Source organism: Gymnodraco acuticeps, unplaced genomic scaffold (genome assembly GCF_902827175.1).
Source record: "Gymnodraco acuticeps unplaced genomic scaffold, fGymAcu1.1, whole genome shotgun sequence".
Taxonomy (NCBI): Eukaryota; Metazoa; Chordata; class Actinopteri; order Perciformes; family Bathydraconidae; genus Gymnodraco; species Gymnodraco acuticeps.
In genome coordinates this window covers 2,497,499-2,515,111 of record NW_022990334.1, presented here as the reverse complement: position 1 = coordinate 2,515,111, position 17,613 = coordinate 2,497,499, and the positions used below count along the sequence as shown (strand labels likewise).

Below are 17,613 nucleotides of genomic sequence, written 5' to 3'. Positions count from 1 at the left end.
GTTCAAATAAAACAGAGCCATAGATTAAAAAAAGATAGACAAGTGGTCTAAAACAGAACTACCACTGTCCGGATGTGATGTAACTATGTGCCAAAAAACCTGAATGGTTTGGTGCGACTATCATCTCTCCGGCCAGTGCCACGGAGGGGATCTAGAAAGAAAATCTCCCTAGCTTGTGGCCTCAGTATCTGTTAATATCACATGTTCCAATATCAACAGGTATACTTTGACATGCAAACGTTATATTATAAAGTTGTAGGATCTGTATTATACAACTAAATGAAGCGTTGAATTGAAAGATAGAAATACTATTTGCGGCATGGCAAACTTCATTGTACAGTAAACAAACAATAGCAAAGACAGAACTACATGTACTTACACAGAGTGTCCAGTGTCCAGGTTCCCACACTGGAAGGAGAAGCCGTTGGAGATTTGCTGCATTTTCCTGGAAAAGCAAAAAAACAGTTGTGTTGATGTGACTTCAGTAATGAGTTGGTACAAGAACATGGAGCAGCAGCATGGATAATCATGATCAAAATACCGGCAGGTGTTGCATCGGATTCAGCGAAGATGGTGGAAACCAGGCAGCTATAACATGGCTGTTGGCAGCAAACACGCCATCTACTCTCTGTAACAGATGTAGTTTCATAATGTAATATCTTATAATTGTTTGGTATAATATAGTATGTTTTATACATATATTTACATATTTTAGAACAGCTTCAATACCTTCTCAATAACTTTAAGACAGCTGTTCAGGATCTGGCAGAATACAAACACACAGTCAGTAAAATACAGAGTACATGAAACATGCCAACAATTAAAACAAAATCAGTTAGAAAAAGTACAAGAAACAAAGAGCGTGATCACTCTGATTACATCCCATCCATGTCATTAGCCAAACCCAAACTCCAAAGATCTGACCGCGTGAGAACCATGTTGCTCACAAAGGCTAGATGTGTGTTTGGACTTTGGGTCTTGTCCAGAACCTGTGCCAGCTAAAGGAAGAAAAAGTCAAATGAAAACCGGCATTTTAAGTCATATTTAGCAAACATACAATATTTTTGAACCGCTGAGTAGTTCACTTTACTTGTTTTTTTTTAACCTCCTGAAGCTCCTGTCCCCAGCAACCTTTGCTTGCCATAATTGTGTTGATACTAATAAAGTCTCCCTGGTCCTTGGCATCATTCACTAGTTTTTAGTAGATATCTCCAGATAACCACATAAAAGAACAAGAACATAATGATTCTAAGAAATGCTTCACCTAATGATATCCTCCCATTGACATCAAGCTGCATTTCCATATCTGCTGGGATGATTTTTCTGTATTGCTCTTTAGCTTTGTTGTTTTTTGTCACATTGTAGTGGTGTAGTATATTTCTTTGCAGAAATATGTGTGTTGACTGTTTATGCACCCCGCCAGCTCTGGCACAAGCTCTATCCTTCTTAGAACATCCCTTTCATCTTTGCTGTTCCCCTGGTGGAATACATCATTCAGTGCATAATGCTCCGAAGAACCAGTGAGAGGGTGGCCATTTTCATCTGTTGGAACTTTGGGGTGTTTCAACCATGGCATATTCACATGAAGCTTGCCCTCTGAAGCCTGCTTCATGTTCTCCGGAGTAGGCTCCATTAACCGTCCTTGAAAAGGATGAAATGTCTCTGGCTGTCGACGGTTACCATGCACCGCCACTCCCCTTGAATAGTCATACACAGTGACATTGGGAAAGTGTTTCCACGACAGCAAAAGATCCACATAATCCCGTGGGCTCTCTGCTCTGAGGTTACATTTAACTGAATAGACAACCCCACATGGGCAAGTAATCACAGCCCAGCCACCTGAAAGCAGAGGTCTAAGTTAGTAACATTATGGTAGGGATCTTTGGGGATGAAATGTGTTCAAATACATAACTCCATGATCTGTGTGAAAAACGATGCAAATCACGAAATATGAACAGGTGTAATCATCTTAGAATATAATTATGATGTTATTTCACTAACCTGAGGCACCCCAAACTTTCTCAAAGACTTTGTTATAAGTCACTCTATTTGACATCTTATCTCTAAGTCTGAGGACAAGATCTGTCTTGGAGCCTTTGGTGTCCAGACCACATTTTTTGCTGAGTGCCCTTACTTCCTCTACCTGTTGTAGAAATTAATTAGTAAGCCAATTCTGCAAATAAAGTATACTTTAATTACATGCATGGTGCATTTTCCAAATTATTTCACATTATAATCACCTTCAAGTTGATGATCTCATCAGAAAGCCGCTCCTCAGTGACCTGTCATCTGACATTGTAGTTGTAGTTCTTTTCAAATTCAGTGTTCAGGATGAGGTCAGACTGCCTGGTTTGTGGCCCGATCCATGGTGCCCAGTTGTTGTAACTCAGAGGCACAACAAAGGGGTTCTTCTTACCATCTTTAGGGACAATTGTAAAATGCATTGTTTCAGAAACCATTCTCATTTTCATACATTCATATAATTCAGACAAACATTTGGGTCTTAATAGCTGGCTTTTCATTCTGCATGACCTACATGGAACGAAACCCCGACTGAGCATTTCCACAGCCACAGCATCCCAGAATTTCTTGAGGTCCACATGTCCATCATAGTCTTGGGATGGTCTCTGAATTTCACTGACTGTTATATGAAACATGTGTGATTATCTCAGATAACTACATTAGAACAACCATGTATACCCTGCTATCATATGATGTTACATGCATAAACAAATTAACTGACAATAACAGTATATGCCCAGCATGGTATTGCAAGGCACAACTTGCATAATGTTGATCTTATTGTAATTCAGATAGCAAAAAGTCTATACATGTAATATTACGGCTGATCAAACTCACCTGGCATATTAAAGACACCTTTCTTGTGAAGGTCCATCACAACAACAGGTGGATGGTATTCACATGTTACACATGCATAAATGTGATCATGGTCAGTAAGGGCCTCGAAATGTAGATAGACATGGAGAACCCTTTCCTTGTTCAGGAAAGACACTTTCTCTGTTGTCTCAATCATTTCAATAACTCTGCTGACAGCAGTATGTGTCTGGAAAAATGTTGAGAGAAAAGTAAAAATGTCAATACACATGTAAAATATCAGTTTGTGACCCACATTAATGCTAAATTAACTAATCAATACCATAACATTCCAGTTACTTTTCTGTTTCTGCCAATTTACTTGTTCTATGTTATAAATCATCTTTACTAAATTACTATATTTTAATTAGATTATTGTAACCTGAGATCGATCACTCTTGCCATAACAACACTTTCTTCACTGATGTTTGAGTTACTATGGCTTTTTGGCAGAAAATGGGGATTCGGGTAATAACTAATAATAACAATACAAATTACTAAAATGTATATACCGTAGCGCCTTTCATAAACCCATGGTTGATTTAACAGAGGGACAAACACAAAACTCACTCTGGGACAGAACACACTGGGACTACAAAGAAAAAAAAATGTTGGGAGGCAGATGAGGCTAACTGAAATTAACCAAGGTCTATCTTTACATTTATTTTACATGACATCCTTCAGTAAACACAACACATTAACTTCTAAATCTCCTCACCTGTAATGCATTCCTTATTGTCAGGCACAAATGCAGAGAAAGGATTACGTGGTCATCATAATTGTGGAGCCCATCCTCCCACTCCTGGTACCTGTACATCAGGCTGCAATTCAAACATTTTTTTCGGTAGGTGGATATGCCTGAAAAGAAAATGTCAACCAAAATATTACTTGCCGTCCTAATGACACCAGTAAAACTATTTCTTCTTTTATTATTTGTATGTCTGAATCACGGACATTAAGATCATACAAATGTTACAAGATAAAATCAATAGTACAACTGTGCTTTTACTGACCTTCCGCCACCCCTATGGTTGTGAGAATCCTGCTTTTTGCAGTGATCAGCACTGGATCACTTAGAGGGCCATTGCATTCCTTACACCTGGCTTCTTTAGGGATGAGGTGCTTCAGATGAGCATCTAGTGCACCGGCATCTCTTGACTGCTGGATGGTAGCCTGTGGGAGTTCCGCTGGAATTTTTGTATTACCCGATAGGTAGTTTAGCATCCGCTTGATGCCAGTCTCACTAGGTGGATAATGGTCCTCTCCTGGTTCACTATCCTGCTCAGTGAAAGTATTTGGTGGAATGGATTCTTCAATATCCGTCGACTTAACTTTCCTGAACAGTTGTCTTCTTGTGGCAAAGAGGTGCCATTTCCCGATGGCTTTATTGGTGCATGATTGTCTTGGTTTAGCACAAGGACAATGCCAGCTGTTCTGCTTGCTGTCGTATGCAACCACAACCCTTCCCAGCCTACTGTAGTATGAAGCCTTAGGCTCATACACAGAAATGTAATATTTGGTTTCTGGTCCACCAACAGTGAGCAGGACAGACAGGGCCACACCCTTAGCCTCTGCCTCTTGTTGCCACTGTACAAGACTGGCCTTGCGCTCCTCACCAAACCATTTCTCCTGAACCATTGTAGCCAATGATTCCTTTTGCAAAGTTAATGGTTTGTTGCGTGCAGGTGGGCAGTACAGCAATGATTGCAAATGCTGACATTCATAAGGCAGCATACCACTTATTCGGGCAAAGTCAGCATTGAGTTCACATAGATGAACCTCGCACATGACTTTATGTGTTGGTCCCCAAGTATTTTTAATGACGTGTATTGGTGTTGCTGGGCCTGAAAATGTCTTCTCCACTGCAAACACACCATTGTGTTCATCAATACACTGGCTTTGCAGATGTCTTTCCTTGGAGACCGTTTCAAAATATGCTGTGTGCTTGCGACGCACATGTGTTTTATAATTGTTCTTGTTTAATTTTAGATTGCAGTGTGGACAATTTACAGTTTTTTTTAGGCCTATGTCGCTTTTCAGGAGCAGGATGACGGGGAGCAAGGAGCAGGTGAGATGGTGGGGGGAGCTGGGCAGGTGCTGGAGTGAGCAGGTGAGATGGTGGGGGGAGCTGGGCAGGTGCTGGAGTGAGCAGGTGAGATGGTGGGGGGAGCTGGGCAGGTGCTGGAGTGAGCAGGTGAGATGGTGGGGGGAGCTGGGCAGGTGAGATGGTGGGGGGAGCTGGGCAGGTGCTGGAGTGAGCAGGTGAGATGGTAGAGGGAGCTGGGCAGGTGCTGGAGTGAGCAGGTGAGATGGTAGAGGGAGCTGGGCAGGTGCTGCAGTGAGCAGGTGAGATGGTAGAGGGAGCTGGGCAGGTGCTGGAGTGAGCAGGTGAGATGGTAGAGGGAGCTGGGCAGGTGCTGGAGTGAGCAGGTGAGATTGTAGAGGGAGCTGGGCAGGTGCTGCAGTGAGCAGGTGAGATGGTGGGGGGAGCTGGGCAGGTGCTGGAGTGAGCAGGTGAGATTGTAGAGGGAGCTGGGCAGGTGCTGGAGTGAGCAGGTGAGATGGTGGGGGGAGCTGGGCAGGTGCTGGAGTGAGCAGGTGAGATGGTAGAGGGAGCTGGGCAGGTGCTGGAGTGAGCAGGTGAGATGGTAGAGGGAGCTGGGCAGGTGCTGGAGTGAGCAGGTGAGATTGTAGAGGGAGCTGGGCAGGTGCTGCAGTGAGCAGGTGAGATTGTAGAGGGAGCTGGGCAGGTGCTGGAGTGAGCAGGTGAGATTGTAGAGGGAGCTGGGCAGGTGCTGGAGTGAGCAGGTGAGATGGTGGGGGGAGCTGGGCAGGTGCTGGAGTGAGCAGGTGAGATGGTAGAGGGAGCTGGGCAGGTGCTGGAGTGAGCAGGTGAGATGGTAGAGGGAGCTGGGCAGGTGCTGAAGTGAGCAGGTGAGATTGTAGAGGGAGCTGGGCAGGTGCTGCAGTGAGCAGGTGAGATTGTAGAGGGAGCTGGGCAGGTGCTGGAGTGAGCAGGTGAGATTGTAGAGGGAGCTGGGCAGGTGCTGCAGTGAGCAGGTGAGATTGTAGAGGGAGCTGGGCAGGTGCTGGAGTGAGCAGGTGAGATTGTAGAGGGAGCTGGGCAGGTGCTGCAGTGAGCAGGTGAGATGGTGGGGGGAGCTGGGCAGGTGCTGCAGTGAGCAGGTGAGATGGTGGGGTGAGCTGGGCAGGTGCTGTAAGTCGCCCTACAGTCACAGCATTTGGCTCATGTGAATAGACATGCCGTAAAAAATGGCCCCTATTAATTATGGTCTGTGAGCAATAAAGACAATGAAAATGGCTTGCTGTTCTGCAGCTTAAGCCACACTTAACAATTGTGAACTCTGAAAACAAGAAACAATAGTAAAGTCAATAAGCTTGAAGACATTAAGCTCTCATTGTAAATAATGTGAAAATACAGACAGCACTAAAAAGAGCAATAATTATACCTCTGTGCCTCACAGAAGAATGGCTTTTGGCATGGTATTCCACCTGAAGCCTCTGACCCTGGTATTGGCAGAACGGGCAGTGATAACTGCCAGAATTACAAATATATACTTTTGGGCTCCCATCATGGTGTAAGTGTGTGATGTGTTTCTGGTCAAAGAAAATAAACACAAACAAAATGGTTAGGCAATAGGCAGGAATAAAATAAGCTGCATATACATTTATTTTGTAAAAATCGAATTGAAATATAGTTTATGCATAGTTTTGTCAGGACTTTGCTTATACAGCAATCCTACTATTACATAGTATAGTTATTAGTTCTCAAGTAGTGCAAAAATAATATAATGACTTTCCTAAAGTTTTCAGGACTTTGCTTATACAGCAATCCTACTATTTTGAAGCAACACAAAATGTAGTTTTACTTAAAATCAACACATTTTAAACCGCAGCAAAAACAAATAGTTAATTTATTCAGGGATACGACCATACTTGCCAACCTTGAGACCTCAGAAAACGGGAGCATTTCAAGACTTTGAGTTGCGCGTGCTGCTAAAGTGACGTGCTACCATGGAAACCAAACAATGGTGTAGCTGTATTAAACAGTCCTGAGTAAATCTGACTTAATGCGGGAGAAATATGACCATGGGAGGAAACCGGGAGAGGGTAATGAAATCGGGAGTCTCCCGCGAAAATCGGGAGGGTTGGCAAGTATGGAGACGACAGCAAATAAGTGAGACTTAAAATAATATAAAGACTTTCCTAAAGTTTTCAGGACTTTGCTTATACAGCAATCCTACTATTTTGAAGCAACACAAATGTAGTTTTACTTTCAATCAACACATTTTAAACCGCAGCAAAAACAAATAGTTAATTTATTCAGGGATACTTACCTCCATCGTGACAGAACTGCTACCCCAGAAACAGGATGTCACGTGCCTCAAAGGTTGAGAAGGAGGGGCCGTTAGTCACGTGCCAGGAGGGGCTTAGGTTGAGAAGGAGGCGCCGTTAGTCACGTGCCTCAAAGGTTGAGAAGGAGGGGCTTAAGGTACTGCGCACTGCAGTGAGGGGTACTACCAATGGAACGAGGTTAAGTTTCACTTTCTATTGCATGATAAAGCCCAGGGCAACACCTTCGTCATACATGTCGCCACTTGTTTGTACCATTTTCAGGCGATTTATAATCTGTTCTAGAAAAACAATGTGTTTTGGGATATTTGTGGAGTTAGGTGGTCCGCGAGTGTTTTTTTTATTGGTTAAGTGGTCCTTGGTATGAAAAAGTTTGAGAAACACTGGTCTAAGATGATAACAGAGACTTTCGACCCAAAACCAGCTGTTGACTTGTGGATGCAAGCAGCTAATAGCAGACTCAACCAGAGAGGAAGTAGTAGGCCTACATCATAAGCTACCATGTCTGACAGTGAGGAGAACAGTCAGGAGGGAAGTGATGACAGCTTGTAGGATTACTGGTCGTGCTAATGTTGTCTTGTGTTCACCACTGCATGTGTGTTCTGTGTTCACCTCTGCATGTGTGTTTAGTGCCGTGTGTCTGGCAAATAAAGTCAAGACCCCCTCAAAAGTTACGGTTTATTTCATTTTAAGGATGAGCACCAAGCAACATCTCCAGGTGCTCCTTTGAGAACCAGGGCAAAAAAGTTATGTGCACCCCTGGTTATGTTGTTGTTTCATTTGGAGGGCTTGTGAGGTGACGGTCTTAAACTCAGTGGTTTTAAGTCATTTGCTAGTTCTGTTTCTGTTCAGGTATTTCATTTCCTTGGTAGTCATTCAAATGTTATTAAGGATACACTGATTGAGTTCTATATGGTTCATCTGATATATTCTGTTTTCATGCAGGCTGGAAAATAGCCTTGCATTCTATCCTGTAGTTACTTACAGCAAACATACCCTTTGCTCTCTTTCCCTCACATACTCGCCTTTCATGCGTTTGTTCTGCCTTTGCTGCCATTCACTCCGGTTCAAGGAAGCATCCCCTATCATGCTGCTACTGTATGTCTCCATAGAAGTCTAACGCAGATCTACACACATCTTCCTATCTCGTAAAGCCATGCCCTATTTCAATTGAATTAGATTAATCACAAACAGCACTGATTGAGGCCTTTCTTCTACATCTTGTATTTGATTCCATGTACCCTGAAACGCCTTATCGCATCTTTCTTTTCACATCTGTTTTGTTCCTCTCCATCTTAAACACGATGTCTTCTACTCTATTAGTCCATGTCAAACGTACATGTCAGAATGTACACAATGAACAGACGCAGATGCGCTCAGCTGGAAGAAGCTGTGGAAGATGCTCAGGGCTCAACACACACAGTAATGCAGTGTAAGCTTAAGAATGGCAGCGGTGGTGTATCAACAGAAAGGCATTGATCTGATTAGAATGAAGCCCCATATTTTGCCCCCACATCTGTCATACTATCATATAACAAATATGCGATTGGTTTTCTATGTGTGGAATAACTGAGATAGATTTTTATGTCTTCTTAAACCCAACACCCTAATCCATCTTTCTTGAGTAGATTGCTCCGGCATAAGGCTGTGTCTGTACTGCTCAGGGTGATAAGGAGTGATTGGATTTTGCATATGGAATCACTGGTTATGGCAGGTTAATTGTACAGAGTGGTCGCCTTTGGGACGTACCATTAGACATTTGTGGCAAGCACACACACATACACACACACACACACATTCACTAACGCACACTTTGATGTTGCTTCCATGTAGTGTTTGTTTTAGATTAGAAGATGTGTTTGTGTTCCCGTTATTGTCGCTCTAGTTGAATGGGATGATTTGCATAAAACATCATTTGTGGAGTAGACTATTTTCTAGCGAGCAGTTCTTTTTACAGCTTTATTTCCTCGCTGATGTTAAAGAAGCCATGTGCTCTGCTCTCTCAGGCCTCCTGGAGTTCTCTCCCGTCCTCCTACGATACTTCATCTCAGGTATGGGTTCATCACTAGCGTTAGATCCTGTCCATATAGTGCTGTGATGTACATTTCTAACTCGTTGTCAAATTCCCCTGACTGTAAAGTAAAGAAACTTCCTTTTGTAATCTTTTATGATAAGTGGGAGGAAAAGACAAAGAAGCACAGAAGAAGAGGATGGGTAATATTCCCTCATGTCTCGCGGTGCTCTGGTGCCTCCATAGCTGGTTTGATGCTTGGCGAGCTGTAGCCCGTAGAAGCTGAATCCACCTGTGGAGTTATTGGCTTTCTAGTCCAGTCCATCTGTTTGTCTGAGTAGAAGTATAGAGCCTGTCAACACTCCCCCGTTTCCTTTTAGGCCCTCTCTCTCTCTCTCTCCTCATTACTTTCAGCAACTCTGGAGTTTTCCAAAAGAGGCCGTGAAGAGGAGCAGTGAAGATCCAGCAGACGATTTTCATCTGTTTAATTCCTCTCAGTCTGATTGCGTCCGTACGCCTGATGAGTCACAGTTAACCCAGTCACACAGCTGTGTGATTCCCAGCGCAGTGTGCAGTCACAATGCCATCCTCTCCTCACTCGCCTCTTCCTTTCCCCTCCCTCGCAAACCGCTAATGAAGTGAATCACAACTGTTTTCCCCCCCCGATCCCTTTACCCCAACAGCTGATGGTGAGCGATTGCATCCACAATACTCTTTTAATTAGTATAGAGAATAAATTGGTTGAGCATGCCTTTTTCCTTAATTGCTTTTTCCTCAGCTTGGATTTAATTGGGCTGCAGCACTGTTTATTGATCTCCTTTGATGTGCTTTAATTTGGATAATTTTATATATTTATTTTGGAAGTGACGAGTGGGTTTGTCTTGAGGGGGAGAGTGTTAGGCAGCGGGGCCGGTATTGCAGCAGACTGCAGTATATCCAGAGCCCAGGGTCCGGCGTATGATGGCAGCTAGGTGGGGAGATGATCAAACCCAGAAGGCAGCAAAGCAGCTCCACTACAGTCTGAGAGGCCTCAAGTGAACAGCTCTTTGATCTCACATCAACACCTCATGAATGCCAATGCGGAGCAGTAAAGTGAGGCAGGCAGGTCCTCTAAGCCAGCTTTAACAGGCCTGCAGGCCGCTACATAATCCTTCCAGCAGCTAGTTTGTAGTTTGTGTCTGATTCACCCTGCGTCATCTCTCCCCCTCCTGCCTGGCACAACAAAGACCAATTTTCAGCCTCCACCTCCGTAGTTTCATAATTAGTTTGCTTCTCTGCGTGTGATTGTGGGTTTGTTTGCTATAGAGACACGCTTATGAGTGTTTGTTTGTCTCCATTTACTCCATTTGACTTATATCAATCCCCACACCCGCCCAATGTAACTCCGCTTTCTCCCTCGCAGGGGGGAACTTCACCCTGGCTGAGCTTGGGGTCTGCGAGCCGACTCCCCCTCCGCACACCAACGCCGTTCCCTACTGTCCTGACCTGGCCCTCCTCCAGAGGGGGTACTCGCTGAGCGCTGGCTCTGATGCTGACTCGGACCCCGAGGGGCCGCTGTCTCCAGAGCGAGCCATCCAGCTGTGGGCCGGACAAGGACGGGTTAAGTCCCGTCGCAGCTCGGGAGTGTCCAGTCGCGAGAACTCTGCGCTCACCCTCACAGACTCTGAGAATGACAACAAGTCTGACGACGAGTCAGGTAGGACTCTTGAAAGATATGTTAAATGACAAGCCCATTGGTTTGAGGAAAAGGGAGGGTGTTAGACTCAACAAACTGAGAACAAATCAGGGAAAGGATGGACTGATTGAGAATGATTGTCAATTTCTAAAGAGATCCTAAAGGTTTGTCGATATTGTCGAAATCTTCAGACCACCTCTAAAACAGACAGCCTTTATATAAATTGTGAGTGAGTTGGATTTATTGATTGAGTCTGTTTCTCATCTGAAGAACAGTTGTTGGACCCCCCCTCTCCAGAGACCCATCCTTATGTTCATCAATAGCACTTAGACAAAGCCCTTTAACTCTACCATCTTCTCCCACTTATCTCCCAAGATCTTGCAACTGATCTGTCAATTCAAATCTTTTAGATTATTTTGGGATCCAACACAAGATAAGAGAAGATGTCTTTGAATTTCAAAGTGAGTGTGAGATCGGATGTCCCCAGGGGGAAACTTCTTCCTCTGGCAACTTTGTTTACTGACAGCTTTCCCCATTTCCGTGTTAATCCCAATGCAGTGTTAAACCTGCGCAGGTCTTCGCCGAGGTGTCAATGGAGGTGAATGGGTTAATATGTTAGGGTTAGATGGAAGGAAAATAAACAGTCTAATTGAATTCTCTACAGAAACACATATCAGCCGTAGATCAACCTCCATTGGACTGAGGGCCTCGGAATCAGAAACAACTTCTGTGGACTGATCAAACTACTCAACACCTATTAAACACATCAAGGAACACCTTCCCCGAGACGCGCCTCTCATCCCACCATCCGATAATTGCTTTGTGGTTAATTACCAAGCTAATCTGGAAACCGCAGATATCAGCCTAAAACACCGCTCTCGCTCTCTCTGTCTCAGGGCCAGCAGAACGCCATTGAGCGCTCCTTTGCCAGCAATTCCAGACCTTACGAAATTAGCTTCTTAATCCTGTGCTATATTGCGATTATCGTTTGCCTGCAGTATGTCACCGAGGGTTGATTGTTGGGAAGATCAAACGTTTTTCCCAAAAAGGACACATTTTCAAAGATATTTCATTTCAGCCTGTGCTCTGACATGATCTAAACATCTACTTGTGTGTTGATTCATATTGCAGAACGTGTCAAATCAAAGTCAATTCAATGGAATGCAACACTTCAAAAGTTTGCCTTCTCTATCGAGGCCTTCAGAGGGAACCACCGGCAGTTTTGGTCTCATAGTTTCACAGACCGGAGATTTAGATCAGGCGTCTGTATCGCTGTCTCTGCCAGCGTGAAGAGATCTGAGGCAGCACGTCAGCCGGATAAAAGCACCAGATGTGTGTGTGTGTGTCTGATCAAGTCAATTTGTGAGTTATTTAGTTGCTCTGAATGAGGAAATGTCACCCTTCGCTCCGGCAAAAAAGAACATCTGATACTGCAGGCACGTCATACCTCAAAGCACCCGGAAGCCAGGAAGATTTCACTCCCACCAGACCTAACCAGCCGAGTGCCCCGAGCAGTGCAGCGGCTGCATTTGCAAAGGCGCGTATATGTTTGTTACAGAGTCTATCATTGTCTTTCTATATGCTACTCTGTCTCTCCACGGGTGTGAGAGTGAGCCTAAACCCTGTACGTGTGTGTGTGTGTGTGTGTGTGTGTGTGTGTGTGTGTGTGTGTGTGTGTGTGTGTGTGTGTGTGTGTGTGTGTGTGTGTGTGTGTGTGTGTGTGCAAGTGTGAAATAGGAGCAACGGGAGTGTCAAAACAGCAGGAAGAGGATCTGAGAGTCTATTAATAGAGATTGACAGAGGCAGAAAGAGAAACAACATCATAAACACATGCTAACAAATCAAAAAGACTGTGACGTGCTAAAACACCAAATAGCAGCACTCTCATCTCACCGCGTCTCCAACAAGCTTCTGAAGTCTCACCTTGCTTCTCCTCCTCCTCCTCCTCCTCCACCTCCTCTTCTTCATCTCCCTCCTCTCCCGCCTTTTCGTCTTCATCTTTCAAGCTCCTTCTTCTGTCTTCTCTTGGATCAGGCTGCGCCTCTCAACGTCTCTCGTTATGCTTCTGTCAGTGCATCTCGTCGGCGTGACTGACAGGTGTCAGTTTGTGGGTCTAGGGTTCCCCTTCAGGGCAGGAGCATACACGAGAATAAAGGTGCACGTGTGCCCTATTGCAGATTGCATTACCAAAATAGAAAGCCCTGAGACACGGTGACAGCTATCCAAAACCTCAGGGAAAGTATTATTTGAGAGCTTGTTTCTGTGTCAACAGGGCAACTGGCTGCAGAGTAATTGCTCGGTACATTTCCTCATTCCTTTTCCTTTCCTTACATTTAATTAAAATAATTAATGAACTACAAATGAAGTTGAAGTTGAGCTACAAATTAGAAAGATTTTATTTCAGGTTGCCTACACGTTCTATTTTAAAGTGTTTGTTTTTGCAGTACTTGAAAAGCCTGAAAAAACTAACAACCTGAGTCGATAACAAATTAAAGAGTGTTAACCTTTGGATAGATAGCAGTCGTCAGTTACAGAGTCTGGTGCCTTCGCTAGTCTCAACACAATTAGCACTATACGCACCTAATGTAATGTAGACAAATCACAAGAGAACTTTGAATATTGCTGTGTTTTAAGTTATTGTTCTTCATTGATACAGTACATACAGGACCAGGCTATTATGTACGTTTGTGAGCATGCAATGGACAGAGGGAGATAAATATAGTTTCAACCTGCTTTTTCCTAAATTAGGAAAGGCACGTTTTGTAAATGAATGCTAATATGAAAATATAATTACAGTATTATTCCAGTGATTAAAAATGAAAGGCACATAGACATACCTGCAAACACACATCATGACTTTTAAAACACTCAGAGAACAGCAGACATACGTTGGCACCTGACTAAAATGTGAAGTTATTTATCTAGTAATGTGTTTCAAATATGTAGCTGTCTTCCCGGGAAGCCCTCTGGCACCTGTTAAATCAGTTTCTAAACTAAAACTCTGTAATTATTTTTCATTTGTTTTTTCATTTACTGCTGAATTCCAATTACCTACAAGTATGTAAAACCTGTTAAATGAGTTTCCTAAATGCAACTCAGGGATTTTTTCCCTACATCCAGCTTTATTGTCAAGTATTGAATAAAGACACTTTCCTTTTATTGCCCCTTCCAGACACTATTAAAATAAAGAGAGTAGAACGTTGACTTGGCACAGCCAATCCGAGTTTCGCCTGCGCAAGCAGCACAGTGAGGCAAACAAATATGGGCATGGAGAGCGGCATTGAGAGATTTCATTTTGGCAAAGTGGAGGAAGAGATTTACTGTCACACTGTGCACCGCCTCGTAAAACGTCCGTCTGGAAACACGGGCGGGGAATAGGAGCGCTTGTAAATTCTCACAGCAGTGCGTGATGACTGCATCCAAACTGCATTGATCAGGAGGGAGAATGATTAAAACATGCATTAGATGAAATAAGATCAGGCTTTGACATTGATTTAAACCTGTAGCCCAGGGCAGGCTTTATGGCCACAATCCATAGTCCAGTGCTTTACACATGCTTATGTGTGTGTGGCCCATAGAGGTGTGGCCCCATATGCCTCTGTGTGCCTCTGTGTGGCAGAATCTAATTCAACTTCAACATTGTTTCCCCGTCAATAAATCTCCTTCATACGGCCGATTTTATGAACGCGGACACTGACCCTCTCCCTCCACAGCCCAGGCCCCGCCCAGTCACACATGCATTCTGATTAGCTGCGATATCCCTCTCCGTCTTCCTCCTCCCGCTCAATCTCTCCATCTGGTCGACCGGATAATAAATCATAGGCTCGTATTGTGCCGCGTGTGACAGGATGTATTAATCTCCTAATTAGAGAATGAAAAGGTGGCGCTAAATTTAGTCTGGCCTTTCTGTCTAACCCTGCCGCCAGTCCAGGCATGCTCAATTGCCTGGTTTCCATCACTTCTTTATTGGAGGGTTTTCCCCACCGTTAGAAGCTGGTTTATGTTGGTTAAACTTTATGTTAATTAGATATTTTTTTTAACAAAGCTGAAAAACTTTTAAACGCCACTTAAAACATCTGCAGTCACAATTTTTGTGTTTTTTTTTCGGTAGCTGGAGATGTAATTATGCTTTATAAAAGCCGCATTGGGCAAAGTGATTCCTGATTAACTAATCAAATCTGCTAGCACAGGTGGCAGAGTGCCTGCACCCGCGCTGTCCTCTTTATTCTATTTTAATGTACCAAACCAATCCCACCATAAATCAAAAGCGAATCAACCAAGTCAGCCGAGGTGTTGCTACTTTAGGGAGTTTTTCGAGCGCGCAGAGGACTGTCTTGCAATCAAGGTAAATTAAGATAATGTTTAATCATGATCATTTTGAATTGTGAATAAAAAGCTCAATACTTTTGTGAATACTATAATTATATGTCACGCAGTGATTGTAAGAGCTTTTTTTTCTGCCACTCTCAGTGCTGGTAACTCGGCCAATGCAGCTCCTGTCGATCAAATTCAAGCAACACTTATAGAGTTGGACTGGTGGGGTCCCCCAAGACCACCGCTGTCCCCTCAGGGTCTCTGAGAGTGTGTGTGTGTGAGTAAGAAACTGAGAGTGAGAGCTTGTGTGTGCGTGTGTGTTAGGGTTGGGGGCATTAGCCTCTGATTGAGTTTTCAGAGAGCAACGTGGGGTGCGAAAGGCTCGACAATGGTCTAACAGAATTAGTAGCTTGTGATGAATGGTGTGTGAGAGCAGCACTGACAGCTCGCTTTCACAAACACACGCCACTGTGAGTGCGAGTAAATGTGTGTGTGCGTGGCTGCATGCTTCACCCACTGGTTCAAGGACTTTTTGTCCATGCAGTGAAAGCTATGCACTCAGGATGGAGCAAAATTGCAACACATGCTTACACACACATCTTTAAGTGTCCGTCTTTGGGTTAGGCCCATTGTTTGAAAAACGCCCACAGACAAGATCAATAAAGATTGGTGTTTCAACATACATTTCCCCACACTTGCCAATGAAACAAAACATGAACCCCTCATTGCGGACTAAATAAAGACATTGTTGGACCAAATGGACACACAAACAGACAGACACACACAGGAAGATGTCTGCACACACACACACACACACACACACACACACACACACACACACACACACACACACACACACACACACACACACACACACACACACACACACACACACACACACACACACACACACACACACACACACACACACACACACACACACACACACACACACACACACACACACACACACACACACACACACACACACACAGAGATGCATAAGAGCAGTGTTTAATAAAAGCCTGGGATATTGATCACAGTAGATGGATGCTAACTCACATTAAAGGGAGGGAGCCTGGAGTGATGGAGAGAAGAGAAGAAGAAGAGGGAAACACAAACAGTGAATAAGCACAAAAGGAGAGATGAAGGGGGGATTTTCACATAATAATTACAACGAGGGCTTTGGAAAAAATATGTTTTTATGCGTTCTCAGTGTAAGAAGGCAGCCGTTGCATCCGCAGTGAAGGCCCTCCTATACTAACGGTGTTATTATCAGGTAGATGAGAGGAGCCGGAGAGTTTGGAATATCATTGGCGTCGGATTTGTAACTTGCTGACGACCATTCTGCCGCCCTAATAGGGAATTTAGTTAGCCGTAATGGCCTCTCATGCTGTCTTCAGACCTGCCAGAGAAAGAGAGGCAAAAGGGAGAGAGGGAGGGAGAGAAGGAGCACTGAGAGCAAATTGAGAATTCTCCAGCCAATTATGAGTGATCATATTTTACTCTGCATGCAGCTGAAACTACTTTTGTAGTTTAATGGTCAGCGTTTTGCTTCCTAATGAAGGCCGGGGTATCAGATTGAGGGAAAGAATGAGGTAAAAAGGTGCATGATGGGAAGTCAGGAGGCCGGATTCATTTTATTTCTGTGTGTCTTTAACCATACATCACATCTACTTTGTATTTGTTTTACGTTTAATTGTGCTTTTCTTTTCCAGTTTTACTCATGCTTTCTCTCTTGATTTTGTATTTATGTTTGTTTTTCTCCTGCTTTTTTCTTTCTTTTTTCTCAATCTCCCCTCCTTCAGCTTACGTAGATGATGAGGAGGATGAGGATCCATTTGGGGACTATGTAATCAGTAAGTCACGTCTGACTCTAGCCTCTCTTAGATTACTCGGCCCCACCAGGCTTTTGCGTGATTGTGTTTGCTGTGCTTTTGTGCCCTTTGCTCCATTTGTCTGTGCGTGATTTACGGTGTTGTCTATAAGTTGATGTTTTTCTTTTATGAAAGAGGCTGTTGCACACAGTGTACTAGCTTCTAACAGTGTCCAGCTGAGAGTACAAAATGTTCCCCGAGTGGACTCAAAGGCTTGCTCTTTTGTCCAAAATTGCGCATATTACCGTAATGTTGTAATGAAACATTACATGTTCTGCTGCTCATTGTTAAAACTCAGGATTTTGACGTTAGGTTGAGAAAAAAGGACGGTAAAATTATTGCTTTCTGTACATTTCTCTTGTGTTTCCATCTGGTACAAGCCAACCATTGTTTCATATGCCTCATCTGCATTTACGAGCTCCTTTCATTATTATCTCCTGTTCATTAGCACTAGTCCAACTGGTTAATCTCTTTGCACTTGATCAGAG

At 43.7% G+C, this 17,613-nt stretch overlaps 1 protein-coding gene and 1 long non-coding RNA gene across 2 annotated transcripts in view; one reads left to right on the top strand and one right to left on the bottom strand.

Moving 5' to 3' along the window:
- tenm2 (teneurin transmembrane protein 2) overlaps positions 1-17,613 on the top strand; it is a 267,237-nt gene that overhangs the window by 82,957 nt on the left and 166,667 nt on the right.
- On the bottom strand, positions 6,032-7,370 carry LOC117550766. Its single transcript, XR_004569697.1, has 3 exons — positions 7,233-7,370; positions 6,345-6,492; positions 6,032-6,239 (listed from the first exon to the last, which is right to left on the bottom strand). It is a non-coding gene; the product is annotated as an uncharacterized LOC117550766 (long non-coding RNA).